General features: G+C 41.9%; 1 long non-coding RNA gene across 1 annotated transcript in view; it reads right to left on the bottom strand.

Annotated features, from left to right (window-relative positions):
• LOC101945788 (uncharacterized) overlaps nt 1–1560 on the bottom strand; it is a 118863-nt gene extending 117303 nt beyond the window's left edge. Inside the window, exon 1 of the long non-coding RNA XR_010600683.1 lies at nt 1388–1560. This is a non-coding gene — a long non-coding RNA (uncharacterized LOC101945788). The remainder of the gene's footprint in view (nt 1–1387) is intronic.
• Nucleotides 1561–14000: the final 12440 nt, after the last annotated feature.

Raw genomic sequence — 14000 nt, forward strand, 5'->3', positions numbered from 1 at the left:
ATGCTGGAGGGAATCCATATTGTCCAGAGATTCACCTCTGGGGGAGGGCAGGTAGTTACCCTGAATCATTTTCCCCAAAGGGTCGCCTCAAGGAAAGAGGTTTTAAATCTCCACCACCCATGGAAACTCCAAAAAGGAAGAACTGAGTTGGTATATCCACAATTGCTCTGACCAGTCCCCTCCCCAGGCAATGCCACCCACTTTTGGAGCTTTGTTGACCTGCTCTATGCTCTGCACAGAAAGAAGATTGTGGACACCTTGTATTTTAGGCCCTCACCCCTTGGGCAGATTTTTCACTATCAGAGCCTTGCAATAGGGTCTGCACTAGCTTCAGAAGGCATTTGGGTACAAAGGCTAGGCTAGAGCACATGACTATAAATCCAGAGACCTGAGTTCTATTCCAAGCTCTGCCACTGACTTGTATGATCTTGGGCAAGTCACTATAGACCATATCCTCAGCTAGTGTAAGTTGTTATAGCTCTATTGACTTACATTGAACTATAAGAGCTTCAGCTTGGGTAAATTGTTGTCATTAACCACTATATGCTACCCTTTCTGCATCTGTAACATGAGGCTAGCGATACTTGTCTTCCTTTGCAAAATGCTGACATCCACAGATGAAAAGATCTATGTAAGTGTGAAGTATTGTTTTTTCTTGCTGATGCAGATTCAGGACTGAATCTGACTCTACATATAAAGATAACCTAAGCCCTTTATAAAAATCAATTATTTTATCCCACTATGTCGGTGTACGCACACCCCATGTCCTTTTTTGGCGATAGTGGGTGTGCAGACACCGCGGTTACTGTCTACCCAACTGTCTTGGGCCTCACCACGCTGAGGTCCAAGGATCAGAGTCAAGCGGCAGCCCTTGGTGTTGGGAAAGAATTTCAGTTATGGTTTCCATGTTGGTCATATTGGATTTAAACTTGTTGTTGAACTCCATGTTTAGTCCTTTCTTCATGCCACAAGTGGCACCTTTTTCAGAAAGAGCAGGAAAAGGGAGCGGTCATGTGACTAAAATCTGCCCAGCAACAGCAAAGTTATTTAAGGGGGTGTTCACCCACCCCTCGGAGCTATTTACCTCTCTGGACTGCCAGATGCAATAGACAGGCCATGATCCCCTACCTCTGTGGTGCTTGATGTTCAGTGTTCTCCCACCAGAGAGAGAGAGTTTGGTACGACCAGCAGGTAGTAGGAGTAGCCCACACAGAGCACAGCTGCTGGGATAAAGCCAGAGTAGATCAGGGTTGTAGACAGGGATTGCACTATTCCACCTGATTTTTGGATCATACACACATCTGTAATATCACTTGACTCATCCGCACATGACAGCATGTCAAGAGCATAAGAAAGGAAGAGAGAAGACAGACCATCATCTGCTTACCAAGGTCCTGAGAGTTTGATCTCCGATTCCTGGTCCTGCATCCTGTAATCCTGCTCTGAGTCCTCTATCTGATTCCTGATCCCCGTGGCATCCACCCACCTGTTTTTCTGCCATCAAGATATGGTAGTGTGGTTAATTTTGTTCCTTGTTGTATTTTCCCTAATGTTTCTGTAAGGACTTTTGGGCTCTGGCTTCAAGCCAATTCTGTCTGTTGACAACCAAGTTTGTTTCGTCATTGTAGTTAAGTTGGGGTCCTTATCATCTGCACACATGTGTTTTGTTAAATAAACTTACCTGTTCGCACCTCACTATTCAGTCACGTCTCCTATTACTAACTAAGTAGGCCCGTGACTAGATATGGGCAGGGGTGGAGAACCTGAGCTTGGGGCCTTCTGATATACACACACACTGTCTAGGGCTGACTGATTCAGTCCTTACCCCAACATTGGGCTCAGGGCTGCGTGGCCTAATGGTCGGAATCAATACAACGGCCCTTGAGTTCAGGGCAGCATGGCCTAGTGACCGGAGTCAATACTGCGGCCCTCGAGTACAGAGTACTAGTGGCCAGTCAATGTGGCAGCCCTCAGGTACGCGGCAGGGTGGCCAGGCTGCCAGAATCAATATAACAGCCCTCAAATACAGAGCAGTGTGGCCTACTGGCCAATACCTGAGCAGGTTGGGGGGCCCAGGGCCACACAACTCCTGGTCCCTAACAGTGGCGGAGTGGTCCACCACTGGGTCAGCAGGAGACCCCACTGAAACATGCAGACCTCACACAGATGGGAGATACCATTTGCCCTCCCTGGGTCACTTCCAACCATGCTTCCTGAAGCTGCAGTCCATTGGGAATCAGGGTCTCCGGGCTCCTCAGTATGGGTAATTCCCTGGGCTCCATTGGCCACAGATCTCCAGTCCAGATCTCGAGATCTCTGGCTCCTGCTGGCAAGGGCTGTGACGGCTCCTCCACTGGAGCCTCCATCAAAAGTCCATCCTCTCCAGTTGTCCACCCAGACTGAGCCAGGCTGCTCCCTTTTATACTAGCATAGCACTTGGAGCATGCCCAGAATGGTCTGAGGGGTGGGACTTCCTCCACCCATAGTGCGGGGTTAACCCTTTTCAACCCAGTGCAGGGTATGCACACCCCATTACACCCACTCAAAATCATGTGAGAATTTCAGAAACCATATTGACATCCGTTTGGTTAAATTTAAGAAGAAATCATCATTATCATCAAAACATTTAGGCCCTAGCTAAATAAGTCCCTCAAAATGCAACAAGGCAAGATTGTTGACAAGGCTTTCTAATGATTTACAAGCATGAAACACTAAAAATCTTTAACAAAAGTCCCAAAAACCCATGTTTGGAAAAAGTAGGAAGATGGAGACATTAGGGCATGGTATTGCCCTATACTTTCCTACTAAAATGAGAAAAATAAAATTGTGACCCAGGCAGCCCCTCAATGCCAACTGGCTAAGGGCACACCACACCATAACTCACATCAGGCCTGACACACTCATTGCCCAAACACACTGTTGTCATAATCTGTATCTAAAAGGTATCACGTGCCAACTGGTATCACACTAGTCATTAATATTATTGTGTGATGTGTATAAAGAATTAGAGCTTTGCAATGGAAATATGTGCTTAAAAGATGTTTTACAAGCAGTGCCTGCCCTAAACCCAGCCTATCCTAGATAAAAGAGTGTTGTTTTGCTTGTTTTCCTATGTTTTCTGTGGAAACTGAGCCAAGTAACACCTCAGAAGACAATGAAAAGTACTTCTACATAGAAGGTAAAAAACCCATTAAGCTAAGCAAAAGAGAGGGGAAAGACCACTTATTATGGGAGATGAAGCCCACATCCCCAGAAGCCTTCCTGGCTCTTGAAACAGAGACAAAAGACTTTGGAAAATATAAGCAAAGGCAGAAAGCCATTTGACATCCATTACTGGGCAGAGGAAAGAGACCAGAACTCTTGAAATCTGAGAACTGTGGATCCTTCAACTAAGGGGGTTGAAGTCTCTGGGAATTGACTATAGGTGAGAAACCTGCTTAGATCAAGATTTGAACTTGCTGAGGTTCTAGTTTTAGTCACTAGAAAGTGTATTTTGTTTTATTTCACATGTAGCTATATCTGTCTTCTATTCTTACTCATCACTTAGATATATGTTCTTTGTTAATAAACTTACTCTTGTTTTATTATTACAAAATTCCATCTCTGTGCTGTGTGTTAAACTGAAGGGGGAAGTCCTCAGCTAAACTAACAAGCTGGTGTGTGCTCTATCTCTTTGGAGGCAGCAAACTTAATAACTTCTGTGAGTATCCAGTGAGAGGGACTGGACACTGCAGGGGAGACTTGGAGAACACTGGCCAGAGACTGAGATGACCATCATGAAGTAAAGGGATTCCTGTACCCTGGAACTTGGTCCCCTACCAGTTCTGTCCTATTATCTGTAATATGTATATGATCAGAAATTATAAATGGCAATGATTCTGTCTGAAAATTCATAACTAAAGGCAAAAAAATGATTAAGCCTAAATTGGATGGACATGTGCCTCAGTTTCCCATTTTAAATATCTTTGCTCCACAGATACTGAGCCTCACAGTTGACTTGCCTTGTCCTGCTCACAATTTCAAATCTTCCACCAAAACATTCAACTTCAAGAAATTTGCTCTTTTCAAGTTCCATAGCAAACAGCCTCAAAACTAAATAAATTAGTAAAAATTAGATTTTTTTCTTTTTCCTTCCTGAGCTGAACCTTCATAGGAAATGGAAAAGGGTATCCGATTTCTTCATCACTGTGTCATTCATGGTTGGTGATGTGGTAAATATCTACAGAAGTCCTTGGGTGTGGATAATAATGATTTAAACTTCAGCCTCATTTGTCTAAATGCCTGGGAAGGTTTCAGCATATACATTTCAAGGCTAAAGAGTCATCATTCTGCCTGCCCGCCAAGAAAAAAAAAAAAAAAGGGGGGGGTACATAGGAAATCCACACTATAAACAATGAGGTTAGTGAGAAGGAAAGGAATTCTTTTCCTAAATCAAACAACTCCATTTTATAGACAGAGTAGATTGCCTTTTATTGCTTTTATAGCAGTGGGTCTTAAACTTTTTTTACTGGTGACCCCTTTCACACAGCAAGCCTCTGAGTGAGACCCCCCTAATAAATTAAACACACTTTTTTATATATTTAACACCATTATAAATGCTGAAGGCAAGCAGGGTTTGGGGTGGAGGTTGACAGCTCACGACCCCCCATGTAATAACCTTGCGACCCCCTGTGGGGTCCCGACCCCCAGTTTGAGAACCCCTGTTTTATAGTAACTACAATCTACACTTTTCTTAACTATTTTCTAATTACCCAAGCTCAGCAGATAGTTAAACAAGACATGTGACAGTATGAAAATATAATGTACTAAAGTTTTAATTATGTTAATTTTAATTCATCTATAACAGAACCTTGTTATAGAGGATCTAGAATTATCAGTTACTATTGGTGCATGCCTCAGAGATATCATCACTTTACACAGCCAACAAATCTCATCAATTGTAATATAACTCTCTCTGATCCTTGAGAAAACAAAAGTTATTCCCCAATCCTACCTGTCATTCAGGTTCACAACCTTGGGATTATGTTTAAACTTCCCTTTCCTTCTCTTCTCACAACTGGCTCTTGCAAAACCTTGTTGTTTCCCCCTCATCTTGCTAAAATCTTCCGCTTTCCCCTAGTCACCATTGAATCATACCATGGCTCTATCCTGCCGGGACTATTCTATCATCCTGGTGTCAGGCATCCCCAACTCTCCCCTCTTCATTCTAATCATCATGCAGCAGCTACGATTTTCTTCTGTTGCTACTTGAGCCACTTGACACCCTCCCCATCCCCACTCTCAATTCCCCACACTGGCTCCCAGACTCCATATAAAATTCAAACTCCTTGTCCTCATTTTTAGGGTTCTGCACTGCTCTGTTTACATCTCATGTTGCGCCCCATCTTGTCTGCTGCCCACTCTTTTTCACCTGCTGTTCCTGTCTCCCTCATCCTACTCTCACCTTCATGCCCTCTCTCATGCTGCTTTCTGCACCTGGTACAACGTGCCCATTCCTGTATATCAAGCATCCTCATTCTCCTCTTCCAGCACACTCATGAAAACAATCCTGTTGGTCCTTGCTTTCTGCCGGTATGGGTTCTTCAAGAGTTCATACTCCTTTCCCCCTGCCAGTCTCAGTCTCTATTAAAAGTGTCAGAACTTACATGATACTCTAATATGATCCATATTAATTTTGGTAAGACAACTCCCACCTGTTTATGCTCTCTGTATGTGTGTACATATATCTCCTCAATATATGTTCCATTCTATATGCATCCGAAGAAGTGGGCTGTAGTCCACGAAAGCTTATGCTCTAATAAATTTGTTAGTCTCTAAGGTGCCACAAGTACTCCTGTTCTTCTTTTTGCGGATACAGACTAACACGGCTGCTACTCTGAAACATATTAATTTTGTTGGTTTTATTTTTGTCCCTCCTTTCCCTACTCTACGTTCCATACCTTAAAAAGCTGTATGCTACTTGAGGCAGAGTCTGTTTATTAGTTTCTCTAAAGCACCATGCAAAGTAGTGGGACTGTATAAATGTTTATTATTAATAGTAAGAATAACTGCAACATCCCTGGTCCTCCATGGATCAGAGTTTAGGATGCAAGCTTTGTACTTCACACTGTTTCTAGCTCTCTGATATTTATAGAACACCAGTCAATATATTTTCTAACCTCCTGAGATGGGATGTGTCAGCCCAAGGAACAAGAAACAAAGTTGAACCTCTGTCTCTACATGTCTGCACAAAGCATAAGGACTAAGTTACTGAGCCATCCCAAGCTACTAGCATTGGAGTCAGTTTCTACTATCTTTGTACCAGAGGTAGTAGAAGGGATAGTAAATTAAAATAAATATCGCACAATAGGACAAAAGTTATGAGACAAAGTACCACCATTCAAGTCTTCCTGAAATTAAATATAGTTACAATGAAATTTAATTACTTAATTCATGTGCTGGCTTACTAAAAAAAAAAAAAAAATATTGTCCAGGGATGAAAATAGCTTCATAAATCCATTAAAGTAATTATAATACTTTTGATATGCTTTCATATGATCAAAGAGAGCAGGTAATGATCCCTCAACAAGCAATAGCCTAAGTTCCATTTCTTAAAAAGAAATTCTCACAGACTACTACAAATTTCCAAATCCAATGATGGATGTATTTCTTATTTGAACCAGCTGAAAAATAGTTTCACAAAAAATGGAAATTTCAGTTTTCATTTTGAAGGGATTGAATGGCCACATTTTTCAAAATTTGTATCAAAAACATGATTGAAATAGTTATCACTTGTTGTTTGTGCTTTTGACAAACAAAAATTTGATAAGCGTTTCAATAATGTTTTCAACTATATTTTGAACAAATTCATGCAAAATTTAACAATTTTTCACAAAATACATTGACAACTTTTTGTGGAAAATTTTGTTTTTAAAGAAAGGCCATTTAATGATTTAAAAAAAAAACTTTTGGTACAAATGCCCACCAGTTTAAATGTGGAGAATTATCTGATAATTCTGGCTACAAATTCAGTAAATATTTCCAAGCCATAGTACCCCTTCAGGCACTGGATTCATTATACCAAGTTGCTTGACTGTCTATCACTTTTGACCTGGTAATTATTTATTATTTTTGTTACCTTAGTGATTAGATGCCCTCTAGTCATAGACCAGGGCCTCCTTGTGTTAGGCACTATACAAACAAACACCCACATGACTATGAACCTCTGTACATCCCTGGTATTATACCCACACAATCAAATTCAGAAAAAAGTGCGGATTTAAATAGCAGGTTACCTGAGGGGCTAGCACAACCTGACTATGTCAGCAAGTGTCTTATGCAAATTTACATTTTCCACTACAGTTTTACACACGGCTGGTCTGCAATTAATGAGACATGGAAAGTTGTGCGTTCTGAGCCATCAACCTTGTGCTTATGGAAAACAAATTAAGCTAGAATAACGAGAGTGGGTGGGGGAGCCTTCAAAACCTGTGGATGAAAAAGTAATAGCTACCCACTAAGGAAGAAGCAGACCGACAATTCTGACCCTGGGATTTTTTTAAATCACCAAAAAATGCTCCTAAATGGCCCCAAATCACACAGGAAATACTCCTAAACAGGAAGTACACTTAAATTGTCAAAAAGGGACAAGAACAAACAACTTCAGGCTGATTTATTGTCCAGAGAACCTTCTGGTTCTCAAGTTATAACAACTCCTCTTCTAAGCCTCTTCTCCATTAGTAGATATTGGGATGATCTTTAGTAACAGAACCAACACACACAAAAAAGATAGGCATGTTAAGAGTTTATTTATATTGTGTGAGGTTAACAACAACAACAACAATTATAGTTGATTTATGGATCAATACCACTTAGTTTCCAAAACTGAAGAAATAATTAAAAAAAAAACCCACACACAACCTGCCATTGTTTACATTAAACATTCCCAAACCAATCTGATCAAAAGTTACTGTGGGGACAGAGCAATATGGCATGTACCCTTGTGAAGGTTAACGAATGGCAACAAATGAAAAAAGAGAGACTCCCCAGTTAACCCATAAGACAGATGTGAGCTAACAACACAGTTCAAAACAAAACCACTCTTTTGGTGTTGCCATCACAAATATGCAGAAAATAAGGCTTGAGGGCTGTTCCCTGAGCAGTGTCTTTTCTTAGCTCCTTGATGTTTAGGATGTGCCAATAACACATCTACTATGCAATCTCAAATTCAGCTGTTTGTGCCTCACACGGTTATCAGACTAGCCTAAAAGAAGTATCAAGGGGTTCCAGAGAATGATTTTTACTGCTCTGCTCTACAAGAGTGATCGTTGATCTAATGTGGGACTGAAATAACAGCGCTCTTAGTGTTTCATTCACTTCAACTGCACCATGATAATTTACACAACTTGAGGATCAGGTCCATAATGTGTTGAATTTCAACAAGTGCGTGTGATTTTTTTCTCTCTCTCTCCTCCTCTCTTTCCTCTTGCTTCTTCCCATGAGAGAGATGAAGTTTGGATCCAGGTCTGGAATATGATTCCAGGTTTTAGATTCTTGCCCTTGTCTATTCAAACATAAACACAAAGGGCAGAGTGATCATTGTCTGCAGATACAAAGCTTACAGTGAAGAGATGAATATAACAATCCATTCGTGAGAGAATATGAAATACATGGAATGATGTAAAACAAAGTGTCATGGGGTAAAACGAGAGGGGAAACTTTTCCCCCACATTTGCAGTTCTAAATAATGTACCAATAAATCTAGCACACCCACACTGTACTGAAAAGAGCAATGTAGTGAGCCTACCTTTTAGAAATAACTAACTAATATAATGCAGATGCCAGTAGTTCTAACAGCTCCACAGTAACATATACAATGACACTTTCAAATGGGGAGGTCAGCACAAAGCTGCCTGTGTGTGTCCCACCTATGGAAATATGTATACGTCATTCTACAGATTCTGTGATTTACCACTGGTGACAGTGCATGGGTTGAACCATGCCTACCATGTTATCTCACAGTCCTATTAGTAAAGCTCCAACATCAAGAAATGGGAGACTGACTGCCAGCTACAAAACAACAAACAGAAACCAAAAATAAACACAATGCTTTTACATCTGTTGGTCAAAATTAAAGAGTTCAAACTCTTCACACATTTGGTTAGTATTGTCTCCCTGAAATAATCATGAAAGGCTAAGATGCCTGCTTTAGTGGAAAATAAATGAGTGCAGTCAAGAAAAGGTATGTTCAACAGAAGGTGAATTTATGCTTCACTACAGATGACCACAGAGAATGAAAAATGACTTCATTAATCCCATTTTAAATGTCTCTGCAAGGTTAGGGAGAAAAGCAAGCCACAACAGGTCTCCATCACATTAAACGGATCTGTCAATCCAAGGTAGGGTTTGAGAGAGGTATATCCAGTCACAGCTGATGTCAGATAAATCATGATCATAACAGCTATTGCCCTACAGTAGGGTCTTTTGCCTCAGCTGAATGGCAATCAGTGGTTCTATCTTATTACAGCAAGGTCAGCATAACTAGTCAGAAAATGAAGTTAGATACATTCACTGACTACAGTCAAACAATAGTGCTGTAGACACAGAAAACAGCATTGCACAATCCAAAATTCATGGTGGACTTGCTAGTGGAGACTACTGTGTAATAGCAGGCTGTGCTGGTCAAGACACCTGTAGTTAAGATTACTAGAGCATTTTCATTGTATCTACCTAATTCCCACTGCTCACAATTTCCTGACATTTTCATTGCATGGGCTGAAATTGTTCAGTCCCTGGCCTCTGCCTGAAGGTAGAGATTTCTGAAAAGGTTGAGCAGATATGGTTGAATTGCTTGTAGAACAGGGAGGGTGAAAAAAAATGCCAGCCCACATTTCCCATTATAGGAAAATTGGGGTGACTTTCTTTTTTAAAGACATCCCTGGCACCAAACTGGCTGTGTGTAGAATGTTGATATTTGGCAGGGAAACAGCACTCACTATGGGGAAGTGCCTTCAGGGCATTCTCATTAAAGTAATTTTTTATTTAGCTGATTTACGATGTTTTGAAAGTTACTATTATGTAAGTGCAGTCGTTGAAGAAACTAGTTAAAGCACTTTTTAGCAGAGGAAAAAATAGGGTGAGAGGTTTTGTGTGGGGAAGAGGAGAGATTGGTATGTGGGTGGGAGTGGCAGGGCATGGTCTGCTCCTGTCTTCTTGCTCCACAGAAACCTGCTCAAATTCCACTGGCTGGATAGCCACACTGTGCTGTTTATTAGGTTCCATTCACCAATACCTTTCCAATCCTATGCAGCTATTTACAGTGTCTTCTGTGCTTTTCCCCAGGGCCTGAGAGAAGCAAAGGTTCCTTTTGCTGAGAACTCTGTGAGCAGGGCCGGCTCCAGGGTTTTTGCCGCCCCAAGCAGCTCTCCCCCCCACTCCCCCCAAAAAAGCCGCTATCGCGATCTGCGGCACTTCGGCGGGAGGTCCTTCACTCTGAGCTGGAGTGAGGGACCCACTGCCGAATTGCTGCGGAGGAATCGGAAGTGCCGTCTCTCTCCGGTGTGGCCGTCCCAAGCACCTGCTTGGTAAGCTGGTGCCTGGAGCCGGCCCTGCCTGTGAGATAGCTCAGCTAGCCCCAGTCCATGCTTCCTTCCTGTGCCCTTCTTATCAGTCTTGAGCTGATAGGCTAATTGGCTCTTTAGCTCACCCAGCCCCTGCCTCACACCTGATTAGATAATTAACTCCAATTACCCCATTCAGCCTTCCCAGGTTACCAGTAGCAGAATCACAATCCTGAACAAATCCCCATGGTAGGAGGGACACAGTCCACTCTTGCCTTCTTGCCAGGGCCGTCCTTACCCATACGCAAAGTACACAGCTGCTGCGGGGGTGCATAGGGCACCAAAATAGCTAGGGTAGGGATGGGCCTGGCCAACACCCTTGTGCCCCCCCAACTCTACCCATGGGCTCAGGGCTTCTGCCCATGGGGAGTGTTGGGACTCAGGGCTTCAGTCCCATGTGGTTCGCAGCTTTAGCTGGTGGGGAGGGCTCCCAGCTTTCGGGGGAGGGGCCCGCCCACTTCAGCGGCTTCAGCACCACAGGGGGCGCCGGGGCTCGGGGCACTGGGTTTCTGATGTGAACCGCTGCTTTAGCTCCACCCTCCCCCACCTGATTAGATAATTAACTTCAATTACCTCAGTCAGCCTTGGGGGAGGAGAGGGAACCAATCAGTGACAGAGTGATCAGAACGCAGCCTTACCTGTTAACTCAGGGAAAGGGTCTTGGGAAAGAGAAGAAACATTGCTGGGATTTCTGGGAAGTAGGAGAGAGTTAAGATTTCACACAGACAGAAGTCAGGATGGAAGAAAAAGAGACTGAGGGATGGGGGGTGGGGTAGGATGGAAACTAGGTACAGTATGCTGTCTCAAGACTGCTGATGAAGCACTTTTTGGAAGCTAAAGATTTCACCATAGCCTCCATAGGAGAGAAAAAATGAGATCACGGTGCAGGGAGAATGTAGGAGAGACTGAAATTAAATGTGAAAAAGAACTTGTGAAGTTGGAAACGAGTTGTGGATGCTCTTGGAGCACTTCAGGGAGGTATCCCTACTCCCGACAACTCTGTAGGCACTGCACTAGGCCCTAGTGTTAGTCCCTGCAAGGCATGTGCCATTCCTCTTTCCTTGAGTCCTCTTTTCCTATTGTGCAATAAGGAAGACTTCACCCTCTCTATGTATATATGATGCACCTGTCAGCACAGTGCCTGAGTGAAATAGCACACTATTTCAACACATCACTTGTGTCAATCTACAGTAATACAATGCAGTTCTCCCTATCATGCAACCCTGGTTAAACCTTACAAGCCCAAGTTCCTCATTTTTTTTTCTTTTCCTGTTTGAATGGCTACACAAAATGTGCATTTAACAAAGTTTGACCAAGAGATATTTGCATTAAAATTCATGATGTTTTCTATCCCAAAACACCTTAAGAAACCAGCAAATGAAAATAGCCTCTATTTCCAGGCAGGCTATATGATATAATATATAGAATACAATATTAAAGTCTGTCAAGATTTATATAGCAAGAACAATTAATACCTGACAAAAAAGACTCTAACCATCCCAATCCCCAAAGACATTACAGTTAGATATTGCTACAGTTCTGATCCTATTTACGTAGAGAAGCATCAGTTTTTGAAGAAGGAATTAAAAGAAAAAATACTGGTCAATCTTTAAGTTTTCTGAGATCAAAGACTAAGCCATTCAAGTCGCAGATAGACAATAAAATGTAATTTTAAAGAGAAGAGAGGCCAGTTGTTATAACAATATATGTTGTGAAAATATATACAATATGAGAATATTTTAATTTAGTGTATATGTATGTTTCTTTCATTAAAAAACAGTATCAATAAAAGATCACAGTTCAGTTCCTGGCTCTGTACAGAATTCCTGTCTGGCCTTGGACAAGTCATTTAGTCTCTTTATGGCTCAGTTCCCCATCTGTAAAATGGTGATAACGCCACCCTTGTTCTGTCTTTATTAAGTCTATAAAATCTTTGGAGTAGGGATTAGCTCTGAGTGTTTGGACAGCGCCCAGCACAATGGAGCCCTGATCTCATTTGGGACCTGTAGGCTTTACTGTGATACAAATAATAATCACATTTTAAATCTTTTTTTTTACTGGTGTAATCTGGTGATTGAGGCTAAACCCTAGAAGCTTCATTGTCGGGGGGGGGGGGGGCTGGGGACTCAGCCAAGAAAAAGAACATTCTCTCTTCTCCACCCCACCCGCCGTTTTTCATTCTTTTTTTCTTCACTCTCCTCCTATATTAATAGGAAGTAAATGAAAATAAAGTGAGGTACCTTGATTGGGCTAGCGTCGACTTCAAGCTTATTAGCATATACCTCAGTTAGTTACCCTGGCATTCTTGTGGTCGAACATCTGCTGATGTTCCTGATTTAAAATATCTGAAGCTACCAATTGGCATCTTGTGGTTACCTGTCAACAATTTTGTCATATTATTTATTACAGCATTCTATCTTGTGATATCTTACGATCTAGGGTTACTCCTGTGTAGCAGCTTATGCTTTTTGGCCTTAAGCCTTGATTTGCTTAGCTAAGCTATAGTCTTACAGTCCTTGAGGCTTGTAGGCTCATTGCATTACTGCCTTAATTTATACCTATGCCTTACCTAACAAATACATATACCTATAAGTTGCAATATTACCTGTGCATACATCTCCCAATGATTATGAATCTTGACAAGTTACAAGCTTACTGCAAATACCTTACCTGCTACTCTTTAAGGATAAATACCCTGCAAGACACGTGTTTGATGTAGTGCGTTTGTCAGGTTTGAGATGAGAGTTGTTTGCAAAGAACAGGGAACCCTTTGCCAGGGACACATTGCTGCAGACAGTCAGAACATGACAGGGACTCTGACCCTGTTTTGCAGGATTTTGGAACAAAGATAGGGAAAATTTTGGAAGAAATTATTCTAAAGAACTATGTAATGCTTGGATCTCTCATTAGCCACATACAGCAATAAGTTATTAGCATTCACACCTCTCTGTGTGTGTTTAAGGTCTTGGAGATGTGCATGTGTTCCCTTTGGGCGTAAGGAAATGTTCATTAACCTGCTAAAAATGAATATTCAACATTGATCTAGTTTGGCAACAATCTTTTTACTGCTGGGGGGCAGTAAAAACTAAACCTTTCAGCATCTGAACAGTCTGTCTAAGCAGAAACCCAAGTCATCTACTTCTTCTTTGAATGGAAAGGTCAGACACATGGGAGTTCTGGGTGGGAGAGTACCACCTTCACAGCATCATCCTCCATTTCCCTGAACTTGTGCAAGCCCTTCCTAAAGCAGAACACATGCAGCTAGGTAACTATCTTTAAGAGGTATCAGAAGGAAGGAACCTAACCGTGCTAGCAGCCTTTCTACTGGCTCCCTGACCTACTGGGGTGCACTGTCCTAGCTCATGCAAAATTGACACAAACAGGTGATTGCAGTCAGAAAGC

The sequence above is a fragment of the Chrysemys picta genome, chromosome 4 (genome assembly GCF_011386835.1).
Source record: "Chrysemys picta bellii isolate R12L10 chromosome 4, ASM1138683v2, whole genome shotgun sequence".
Taxonomy (NCBI): domain Eukaryota; kingdom Metazoa; phylum Chordata; order Testudines; family Emydidae; genus Chrysemys; species Chrysemys picta.